The 12,343-nt window shown below is 40.4% G+C and overlaps 2 long non-coding RNA genes across 3 annotated transcripts in view; one reads left to right on the forward strand and one right to left on the reverse strand.

Annotated features, from left to right (window-relative positions):
- The window catches only part of LOC136610986 (uncharacterized), a 49,255-nt gene extending 45,525 nt beyond the window's left edge, over nt 1-3,730 (reverse strand). The window contains exon 1 of one of the 2 annotated variants that reach the window (XR_010790207.1): nt 3,460-3,727. This is a non-coding gene — a long non-coding RNA (uncharacterized lncRNA). Of the gene's footprint in view, nt 1-3,459 lie in introns of both variants that reach the window. The other variant, XR_010790208.1, reaches the window with a different exon arrangement.
- Nucleotides 3,731-6,091: 2,361 nt separating this feature from the next.
- Nucleotides 6,092-12,343, forward strand: part of LOC136610987 (uncharacterized) — an 82,776-nt gene continuing 76,524 nt past the window's right edge. The window contains exons 1-2 of the long non-coding RNA XR_010790210.1: nt 6,092-7,261; nt 7,346-7,434. This is a non-coding gene — a long non-coding RNA (uncharacterized lncRNA). The remainder of the gene's footprint in view (nt 7,262-7,345; nt 7,435-12,343) is intronic.

The following is a 12,343-nucleotide window of genomic DNA, read 5'->3' on the forward strand; positions in this document are numbered from 1 at the left end:
ATAGATAGATAGATATCATACAGATAGATAGATAAATGCAAAGAGAGAAAGACTAATTGATTGAAATGTAGCTTCTATAGATTGCTGGCTCATCTAGTCCGGTCTCTTCTAGTATATAGCTGTTCTGTTGGTCCTGTGTCAGCACTGACACGTATACTTCTATATTTCTTATGCTTTTGCCTATATATTGTACAGCTCAGTACCAGAGATACACGTCACCTAGTATTGTATATAACGCATGCATTTATGTAGACGCCTGAGCAGATCGGTTGTCTGCTGGGAGTTAATGGGTTAAGATGTTGCCTCTTAGGCTGTTTGCGTGGTGTCCTACGCTTTATATCATTCAGATAGACTCGGCTTCTGCAGCTCTGTGTGTTTTTCTTACTTTCTAACTCACTCTGTATATACTACCATGTCTTGGAGAAGCCATATCCATAATGGGGTCTTCATTATATTGTAATTTGTATCGCCGTGACGGGCGCCAACAGCAGCTCTCAATGTCTTATGAGGAGAATAAGTAAGACAAAAAAGCCACTAAATAAGATGCTGATGACAGGTGACAAGGAGGGGATATGTGGGGGGGCAGGCGGCTAACCAGGAGCGGGGCAGGTGACTGCAGCACTGAACCCGCAGCCTTTACTTCTCTAAACAGGCTGTGTGACTTTAAATACAGAGGTCCCGATATGAGAAGGCTGAACCGAAGCACGAAGCCAGCAGCCTGCCTCGCTGCTGGAAAGTGAAAGCCGCCTTCGTATTTTAGAATCACACTAGTAGCCAATGTTGCACCTATGTATACATATATAGATAGATAGAGCGTGGCCCATGCTTTATATAGGTGGGGCATTGGATATTATATGGGAGAATAATATTACACACGCATTCTGCAAGCAACATGTACAACACGCAAGTTACTGAGCCAATATACCCGCGTCCATGCCCTATGTAAACGGGGCAACTTTTTCTGCTTGCCAGAAATTCTCTCATACCTATCTATCTATCTATCTATCTCCTATCTATCTATCTATCTATCTATCTATCTATCTATCTATCTATCTATCTATCTCCTATCTATCTATCTATCTATCTATCTATCTATCTATCTATCTCATATCTATCTATCTATCTATCTATCTATCTATCTATCTATCTATCTCATATCTATCTATCTATCTCCTATCTATCTATCTATTTATCTCATATCTATCTCCTATCTATCTATCTCCTATCTATCTATATCATATTATATCTATCTATCTCCTATCTATCTATCTCTTATCTATCTATCAAATATCTATATCTGTCTATCTCCTATCTATCTCTCTCCTATCTATCTATCTCATATCTATCTATCTCCTATCTATCTATCTATCTCCTATCTATCTATCTATCTATCTATCTATCTATCTATCTATCTATCTATCTATCTATCTATCTCCTATCTATCTATCTATCTATCTATCTATCTATCTATCTATCTCCTATCTCTCTCTCTCCTATCTATCTATCTCCTATCTATCTATCTCCTATCTATCTATCTATCTCCTATCTATCTATCTATCTATCTATCTATCTCCTATCTATCTATCTATCTATCTATCTATCTATCTCATATCTATGTATCTATCTATCTATCTATCTATCTATCTCATATCTATCTATCTATCTCATATCTATCTATCTATCTATATCATATCATATCTATCTAACTCATATCTATATCTATCTATCTATCTAACTCATATCTATATCTATCTATCTATCTAATATCTATATCTATCTATCTATCTATCTAATATCTATATCTATCTATCTATCTATCTATATCATATCTATCTATCTATGTATCTATCTATCTATATCATATCTATCTATCTCCTATCTATCTATCTATCTATCTCATATCTATCTATCTAATATCTATATCTATCTATATATCTATCTACCTACCTATCTCCATTGTGGACCAGTTACACCTTTATGTGCCCCAATACTGAACACCCCTATAGAACAACCCAAAAGGTTAGGCCCCATGCTCATTAGCTCCCCGTCTCCTGCTATTCACCCAGTCACAATATACATTTATCAATATTCCTCTATATAGCATATCAGATATATAACTGCTCACCAGTCTAATGCATATTATACGGCATAGGCCTTAAACTCGTCTACTTCCTACATATTGACCTATACAGCACAGTACATTTTAGTCGCCCCTGATAACACGAATGTCTCTTCCTATTATCGAAAATAAGTGCTGGATAAATGTGAATATGATGCATAAACCCATAAAGGCCTGGGGTGTAATATATAAATCATGTCCCTCCCTGCTGCAGCCCGTGTATTATTTATCATGTCCTGTAGGCCGTGACTGGGGAGAGCAGTGACAGTGTAAATCATGACCCGCAGTAATAATATAACATACCTGCTACATATTAGGACAGGATTTGGGCCGCTTGCTGTAAGCTCAACATGTTGATCTATTCTGAAGTGATTCCTGGCAGCGCCCCCCACATCCTGCCCACAAGGGAATCGCACTATTTTTATGCCATTAAACTTTTTGTGTTTGCTGCTGTTTTAGACTGTTTTTTGCTGCCTCTTCCTTTATAATCCAAGTCCTATATGGAACGTTTGGCAATTCCTCTACCTGTAGTTATGATATGACATCATTATTATACCTCTCCCCACGGAGTTAATGAGCCTCGTGTATCGGTTCATATACTGTAGTAAAACCTTAAGGACGCCAATACTTGACCCTCCGAAACCTGTTCCTCCTTTTTTCGGTACGCAGCTTACAGGCCCCATAAAGTTTAGTCAAGCCGATGCACGTATAATAGTCCCGCTCTAACTCCGGTCCCTTTTTTTTTTTTTTTCCTTTCTCCCTCCTTCAAATTTACCAATGAAGTTAAAAGTATATATTTTTTGATTACAGCAGAAAGAATTCAATTGGTTGAGAGAAATGGCGAGAGATGACGCAACGGGACACTTGGCCGGGTAGAAATGCTGATGTATGCCAAAGCAGACGTACCAAGAACTACTGTTGCTATGAGAGAATTAGCTGGTAGAGGTCTGATTGTCGTCCCCCCCCCCCCCCCTTCCTCTCTCTCTCGGCTTTTTTGGCTTGTACCATCGAGACTGCAAACAGCTCACTGTAAAGAAGGGAGAGGAAGAGTCCGGCGGATGTTTTCATTAGAATGAATAGGAAAAAAAAATGGGGATACAGGTTAGTGAAAGCGTTAAAGGCAAAGGCGTCTATACAGAAGGGGGTGGGAGGTACGGGGAAGGCGAGAGGTACAGTTAGAATACTGTTAACTAGGCATATCGAAAGATTGCAGCACATCAGGCAGTCATAATCAATCACCACCGCTCCTATTTTTGTTTTTTTTTTTGTATTTTTGTTCTTCTCTTTTTTTTTTGTCTTTTCGACAAAGGATTAAAAAAAAAAAAAAACACAGACCCCACCTTGCTTTCTTTTTTCAGTCAGTTTCCCTTCTGCAGATCTCAGCTAAAGATTTGGCTTTTAACTCCTTGAGGTAACAAAAAAAACGAAAAAAAAAAAACGACAAAAATGAATCCTATCGAAAAAAAGAAAGGAAGACGAAAACGACTAAAAAAAAAAAAAAAAAGATAGAAAGCGAGAAACCTGGGGAAAAAAGCTCGCAGGAATTTTTTTTTTGTCTTGCTTCTTCGGCAGAGAGAGAAAAAAAAAAAAAAGTTTGTTCTGCTGAACTTAGTTGAGCTGCCTTTGGAACCGATGCCAAAAGAGGCAGGATGTTCTCCTTACAATAGCCGTACAGTGATCTGCCACAAATGGAAAAAGCCAAATGTTGGTCTTCGGGAAAGAAGAAGAAGGAAAAAAAAAAATTTCATACGCTCGCGCTCGCTCGCTCCTTCTCATGCCGGCCATCCGTTTCTGAGAAAGTGTAACATCTTTTTGCTGCCGGAGGAAGCAGTTGCTTGCATCAGCGAAGGGTTAAAGGAGCGGCTGTTTTTTTTTTTCTCTTTGGTGTGTAATTTTTTAATATCTGGCTGGCGCTCTCGTTTCCTCGAGTCTTGTGTGCTTTTAAGAAGTTGCTGCTATCTCGGCGGCTTTTTTATAAAAAGTGAGGGACGCGGAAGGGACGTTTATTTAAAAAAAAACTGTTCTGGGTAAGCGGCAACGTGACATTTGGCAGGATTTCTGCAGCTTGCTTGAGGTTATACAGGGGGAGGGAGGGCAGGCAAGGCTGCATTATGAGTTTGGCAGTAAAGAGAGGAGAGAAAATGGAGGGCAGACTCTTCTCGCTCCTCCGGCACGGTGGATCTTCTGCAGAATCCTCTGGCATTTTCTCGTCTTTCTTTTTGCAGTCTGATTTTTGTTCTCCTCCCATAAGCACACTCAATCAAACTGCAATCATGGCAGCTGGGTTTTTTTTCCAGCCCAGCAGTTGAGCTGTGTCGCCCAAGTGCTTATCAGCTTTTGACTCCGTGCCAAGATCATAGCTCGAAAAGAGCCAAGCAGCTTCGGCTCAGTTTTTGCAGATGGTTTTAAAGTGAAGGCAGGGGAGTTACTGTGGGAGAGGAGAAAAGAAAGAAGGGGGGTGGGGGGGCAGGGCACCCACTCGGAGAGAAAACCGAATAGGGAAAATCTACGTGTCAGCTGGGTGTTAACTGGGTGAGGGTTGCCCAGAGGAATTGGGGTGCCACTGTAGGCTTAGATTTTCAGCAGGGACACATGCACATACATTTGCACATGTGTGTGTATGAATGCATGCTTGTGTGTGTAGTAAGAGTTGCTGCTTATTCCCTCACTCCCTGGCAGGGGAGAGGGGCTTCATACTGCCTTCCTGCAGCTCTCTCTCTCTGGTCGGAACACTGGGCTGGCAGAAGGGCACACACACAGCACTGCACTTGCCAGCTCTCCCTGTCCCCCACTCCTGGCTGCATCCTAGAACAGGAGAGGGTGGGGCTTAACATTGTGGTCATCATCCGCTCCTTACAGCGGCTATCAAATCACTAGTAAGGGGGTGCGGGGCACTACGACCCCTTTACATACCCCCCTGCTTTACTGTTGCCAGTCCTCTGGCAATGGGGGACATGTTATGACCTCCACCTGCCACTGGTTGTGCCATCCTGTTCGTGATGCCAAAATGTAGTAAGAGTCACTGGTCATTCCCCCACTCCCTGCCTCTGTTTTCTTGCAGGGGAGAGGGGCTTCATACGGCCTGCAGCTCTCTCTGGCCATAACAATGGACTAGCAGAAGGGTGCACACCCAGCCTACAGCGCTTGCTAGGTCTCCCCGTTCCCCGCTGCTTCCCGAACCGAGAGGGGTGGAACTTCGCAGCCACTGACCCCTGCTAGTAAGGGGGAACGGGGCACTGCTACCCCCTCACGTATGCAATCTCTCTCTGTGTATATATATATATATATATATATATATATATACATACATACTGCGCACACACACATATATATATATATATATATACACACACAAGATTTATTTATTCATCTATCCTCTCTCTATCTCATATCCATCTATCCCCACATGTCCATATATACTTGTATAGTATGCTCCATATACACATATATATATATATAGTTATACCCGCCGCCATCTTCCTTAAAGATCATTTTTGCAATCACCCCTCTAAGTATTACCGACTTGCAAACCAGCTCATATACAGCAGTATGGGCCTAATGACATTATAATTTTTTTCCCTGCAGGGGGTAGTTAGTATACAAGGAAGGAACAGAACAATGTACGGTATTATACAGAGTCAATATTTACCCGGAGATCTGGTGGTGCAATGTAATTTAAGTAGTTAGCGGGCACTATATAGATGGTGGACAGGGTGCGGCCATCTGTGGCAGTGCCAGCATGTAATATATATATATATGCACACCTGATCCCAGGTGCTCTGGCCCCATGGAGCTGGTGGAGTCGCTGCCTTTGTACAGTAGTGCGGGCAGCGCTGGCTGTTGTCTGGGTTCATGCGGTATGTGTTTGTGTGAGGGTACATTCACAGAGAGCTTGCTCACGCAGGGCCGTGCCTCTGTTTCATCATCAGCACTAACCCATCTCTTTCGCTAGCTCACGTACTCCTCCTCTTCCTAAGGCAGACTGCTCTAGTCACTTGCAAGGGGGAGATGGAAGTCTGCAAATAGCTACTGCTGCTGGTTGCATTCCTGCTGCAAGGGCCTCCCCTTCAGATGGCTTGTGCCAGGGTACAACTTTTTCTGTTGCAGCGAATAGGATAATTTTTCCCTTTGCTTTTTCTTTTAACCCTCTGCTTCATTTAAGCAACTCATTTCTGCTCCTCTACCCCTTCGCAGCTTTATTTTTTATGTTCTTTTTTGCTTTTTTTTTTTTAGCACCGAAATTGATTTTTTTTCCTCCTCGGTGTAACAATGAGCCAGGCTGTGCCAATTTGCCGTCTTTCACAGACCATGGCTTCCCTCCACCCTCACCCCCCTCTATTTATTTTTTTTTTTAAATTTTGCGAATCGTGACGCACTTACCCATCGAGCAAACAAAACGCCCTTTTCCGTATTTTTTTTCGTAACCCCCCTCAATCAACCGCGGACCAACGCCACCTAACTAAAAGGATGGATAGTTCTGTTTCCTCTTTTAATCCGACAGTGGCTACGAAGGGAATAATGCTTATTATTATTATTATTTTTTTTTAATAGTTGCTCTCCTTCTCTCTGTATTTCTGTTTTTGGGGTTGGGAGGCATTTGCGTGTGCGTAGTAATGCACTGCCTGGGACAGGTGCCAGCTTAGAGACAAAAGAAGAAAAAATAGGCGGCAAAGATGGAATATGGCAGTAAACAACAACATTTTTTTTTTCGAGGGCGCCGAAATTGGCACGACATGGTGCTACTCCCGCTGCCAAGGCACCTATATATACATATATATATATATAAATATACAAATTTTTATATATGTGGATTTTTTTTTAAAGGCGTGAATTAGCGTTAAAGGGGCGGGGGTCATTTTTTTGCCTGCTGAATTATTCATAATTAACTAGTGGAGTAGGACCATTAGCATGCACCAGATATGCCGCTTGTCTGTTTGCTAACATTCTTCATTCAGGACTTGTTAACTGCCAGACAAGCTTAACACGCTTCTCTCTGTCTCTTTCTCCCTCCCCTGCTTCTCTGTCTTTCTTTTGCCTTTCATGCCAGCCCCTCTCAGCCTTCTGTCGTTGCTGGGTGCTGGTAGCCAAGGGGTAGTGGTGGCAGGAGGAACGCACGCTGCCGAGAATCTGAAGCTAGTCTAGGTAAGGACCGCCTTCCAGCTCTTACAGGCCTGCAAGCACTTGCAGAAACTGAGCTCTGAGTCTGCTCTTGTCTGCTTTCCACAGGAGCGAGGCTGCAAGGTGAACGCATTCGGGGCATCTGGCCCCTTTTTCCATCGCCGGCCCCGGACAGAGGACTTTCCACCGTCACATGGGTAAGAATCTTTTTTTTTCGCATTCGGATGCATTCTTGATTCTGGATTGTTGTACTTATTAAGATCTATCTTGGAACTTTAACACAGAGCAGCGAGTTGAACCTGCGTCCGTGAGGTTGGTATTTTTCTCCCCGGGGGCAGTTTATTTATTTTTTTGAAAATTTTTGAGACTTTTTTTTTGGTCGTTTAGGGATTTCGCATTCGTAGGATTTTTCGTCTTTAAGAATTTGCCAAGCGGCAGAATGATCTCTTTAAACATCCTGCTGTCTCCAAGACAGATCACATTCAGTTAAGATACTTTCATTTTCACAAGGCAAATAGGCATCAAGGAGGGAGCCCGGCTCCACCGCGAACGCAGCTTGGCACTCAAAAAGTTCATTATACTCAGGAGGTTGCTGTGATTTTTTCCCTTTTCCTTTTTTTTTTGGCTTTTTGTAGGGTCGTCTCTGTACTCCTGGTTCGGCACCTCCTCGAATGAATGAGTTGTGGAGGCTTGTTTTATTGTGCTGTGCCCTCACCGTTGCCTTGCTTTCCCCCCTCTGCTTTTTACATCGACGAGTCGTGTAGATTTTATACTTATTTTTTGACTCTAAATCGATAGTTTTGATGCAGTTTTGGACGAGTGATTTGCGGCTTTTCTTTTAGGGAGACGTGGGGTAAAAATGAATTACGGATGCCGTATAGATCTACGTAAAAAAGCGGGAGAGTGTAGACGGGTATATGTATGCTCTAGTTTTGTGCTGTAGTCTTTAGTGTTATTTCCGAAAAGTTGTGTTTATCGTCTCCATTTCTGGATGAGGACGAATTCTGATGATCGAGAGATTAAATATTATTTTTCTCTGTTCGTTTACCAGACGTGCGTGGATTTGGCACTAAAGGGCGGAGAAAGTTTCCATATATACGTAGATGTCTATGCGCATACACATACGTGTATATGTACATATATAGATATATGTGTGTATATATATATATATATACAATGTATAGTAAATATCCATCGAGAAATTTATATGTATCTCTCTTTCTATACGTGTGTATCTCTTTCACTGCATATATATATGTGTGTGTGTGTATATATATATACGTGTGTGTGTGTGTGTATATATATACGTATATATATATATATATATATAAAACGAACATCCCAATATTCTATAACAGTATAAATATATAAAAGTGCACCAAGACCTTAGAAAACCCATTTTTCTCATCGGTCATCAGTGTTACTAGTTCCGTATATTATGGCTGCAGATTATTTTGGCGCCAAAAATACCGCGGCATATGTCGACAGCCACGTATTATAAGCTTTGCAAATCTATACACCTATATACCAGACAATACAGCACTGAGCAGAACATAGCTAAATATATGCTTTGATATTCCCCATACATATGACCCTGCCACTAACCCTATAGCAATGGGCTTAGTCGTAAAGTAAAATCTGAGATATTTCTTTACTTGTTGCACAAGGTGGATAATATTGTGTGCATTTCCATAAGCGAGTCGAAGAACATGAGAAAAATCCAATGAGAAGATGTTGAGAAATGGTGGGTAATTCTCTGGGCCTGGTGGGCTTGCTGTTGACTGCAGCACGATGTACAGGATGGCAGTATGCTCAGGCTGCAGTGCCCAGAGGTGCCGACGTCTGACTCTTATTTTGGGGGTACAGTTTTAAGCCGTGGAGGTGTTTTTGGTCCCCCACTGCCCCTCTTTTTTTTTAGCTATATTATCTCTTCTACTCATGTATTATAAATGATCGAGGCTGCGATCGTCATCGGGCGACTTATAACCGAAGCTGAATTAAGTAAATTAGTTATGCGGTAAATTTCCATTGACGCTCAAACGTATATATTTTATTAATTGTAGATATCGTGGACTCATTTTGTATTTTTGCCTCGTTATTTTGCCTTTAGATTATTTTTTGTGAATTTTTTTGATGATTTAAGGCCTTATTTTATAAAAACGTGTAGTTTTGTTTTACAATCTGTCTATTTATCCATCTATCCACCATCTATCTATCCCGATCCTTGTAAACAGGTTGACATATATTCAAAGTCCGGGGTAAACAGGACAGGTTTTTTTGTAATCTTTCCAATATATATCTATTTTTTCCATTATTTTTGGCTTTTTTTATATTGTATTGTAGTCGCACTTTTTATCACTATTTATACCCCATCGCCTTATTTAGCCCCAAAATAATAAAAAAATATATGATTTTTAATCGTAGGTTCTCTATTGTGTCCAAAGTAGATGACAGAATATTTGTACGATCTCCACATAAAATGTAAGAAATATAATAGTCCGCCAACTCCGAAAACAGAAAGAGAAACAATGGCCCCCCCCAAAAAATGTGTAAATCTAAATGTTATCTGATGAGATTTGGAGGTATGAGGGACGTGCAGCAAACCCCTCGCTTTGCCTGGCAGCCATCTTTGTTCCAGCAAGGGAAGTGTCACTCACTAATACTTATAATATTGTGTGATACATGCGATGAGTCTCTCGGGACTAGGAGAGGTAAGGGTTAATTAGCCACATTAAAGAAAATATTCTACATGTAAAAGCGTATCTGCAAGGTCACATTGGAGAAAACCCTGATATGTGGGCCTCGTTGTGCTGTCAGAGGTCGGGGTTAAAAAATTACCAGCAATAAGCAATTAGCAGTTTTTACAGATATCTAGGAAGGCCTTTGTTTCTTGGAGGGTATCTTTATCCTAAACGAGGGTATTCCCATGTAGTCTGGGGATGAGAGACTTAGGGTGCAAGACGCAGTGGGCGGTGTCTTCTGTGCCTACCTCTGCGCTGGTGTTTTGGGGTTTGTAAAAGGTGTCTTGGTAAGGTAAGGGTGTGTGTGACGTGTCCAATGTATGTCTGCGGAAATGTCTAGATACATATTCGATAGATGGATAGATGGATAGATAGATAGATAGATAGATAGATAGATAGATAGATAGATAGATAGATAGGAGATAGATAGATAGATAGGAGATAAATAGATAGATAGGAGATAAATAGATATGAGATAGATAGATAGGAGATAGATAGATAGATAGGAGATAGATAGATAGGGAGATAGATAGATAGGGAGATAGACAGATAGGGAGATAGATAGATAGATAGATAGATAGGAGATAGATAGGAGATAGATAGATAGATAGGAGATAGATAGGAGATAGATAGGAGATAGATAGATAGATAGATAGATAGATAGATAGATAGATAGATAGATAGATAGATAGATAGGAGATAGAAAGATAGATAGGAGATAGATAGATAGATAGGAGATAGATAGATAGATAGATAGATAGGAGATATATAGATAGGTAGATATGAGATAGATAGATAGATATGAGATAGATAGATAGATATTTGATAGATAGATAGACATATATGAGATAGATAGATAGATAGATAGATAGATAGATAGATAGATAGATAGATAGATAGGGGATAGATAGATATTAGATAGGAGATAGATAGATATTAGATAGATAGATATGAGATAGATAGATAGATAGATAGAGAGATATAGATAGATAGATAGATAGATAGATAGGAGATAGATAGATAGATAGATAGAGAGATATAGATAGATATTAGATAGATAGATATTAGATAGATAGATAGACAGGAGATAGATAGATGATAGATAGATAGATTAATATGAGATAAATAGATAGATATGAGATAGATAGATAGATAGATAGATAGATAGGAGATAGATAGATAGAAGATAGATAGATAGATATGAAATAAATAGATAGATAGACAAAGAGATATAGATAGCGAGATATGAGATAGATAGGAGATAGATATGAGATAAATAGACAGATAGATGGATGGATAGATATAGATAGATATGAGATAGATAGATAGATAGATAGATAGATAGATAGATAGATAGGAGATAGATAGATAGAAGATAGATAGATAGATATGAAATAAATAGATAGATAGACAAAGAGATATAGATAGCGAGATATGAGATAGATAGGAGATAGATAGGAGATAAATAGACAGATAGATGGATGGATAGATATAAATAGATATGAGATGGACATTATAGGCCTAAGTGACTGCATTGCCCTTGAAGCTTACCAGAAGCCCATGGCTGCATCATTGAACACAACACAATATCTCAGTCTGACATTTGTAGATTTTTGTACCTTGGACCCCACGATCTGACGATTTGTAGATCAATTTGTAGTTTTTTACGTCCCGACAAAAGTTTTTGCTTCACCGTTGTGCATAAAAAAATTGCCTCTAAAACACAACGTATAGCAGGGTTAATATTTCATGGCCAGGTGGGTGTCACGATGGGACACATCCCCGTAGATAGTTCTTCATTGTACCCGAAACTTATTACGATTTTTAACTGGTATGAAAAGCAAACGATGCGGCGGTCCGGCGGGTCGGGGGAACGGAGCAAAATGTACCTTATTTACTAATACTATTACATCCTACAGTTCTGATCGCGCGGGATCCTCTGCTTTCCGATTGGTGCACCGCCGCAGCCTTCAGCAGCTGATACAAGCGCAATATCTTTTCCGCATGTACCGAATGACCTGATGGGATTCCCGGTTTGCAATTTTTTCAGTTCAGTATTTTTAATTATATTTTTATTATTGCTTTTGCAGACATTTTGGTTGGGCGGCTGACCGAGCGCTCTATAATGTTTGGCACCATCGGTAACGGCTACAGTAGTGAGTGCCCTATACACGGCGTGACGCCCGCAGCCTTAAACAAACATTGTGCAATGCCCGAATGTCTTAGTTTTATAGTATAATCCTATTATTATCGTGTATTATATCATTTTACTTGGAGTCGGACGCGTTGTTAACCCCTCACTACCTGGAATTAGGAAAGCATCTGTGAACACCAGCCTAAAAAAAAAAAAAGTCGAGGGCGATCT

Source organism: Eleutherodactylus coqui, chromosome 2 (assembly GCF_035609145.1).
Source record: "Eleutherodactylus coqui strain aEleCoq1 chromosome 2, aEleCoq1.hap1, whole genome shotgun sequence".
Classification (NCBI taxonomy): domain Eukaryota; kingdom Metazoa; phylum Chordata; class Amphibia; order Anura; family Eleutherodactylidae; genus Eleutherodactylus; species Eleutherodactylus coqui.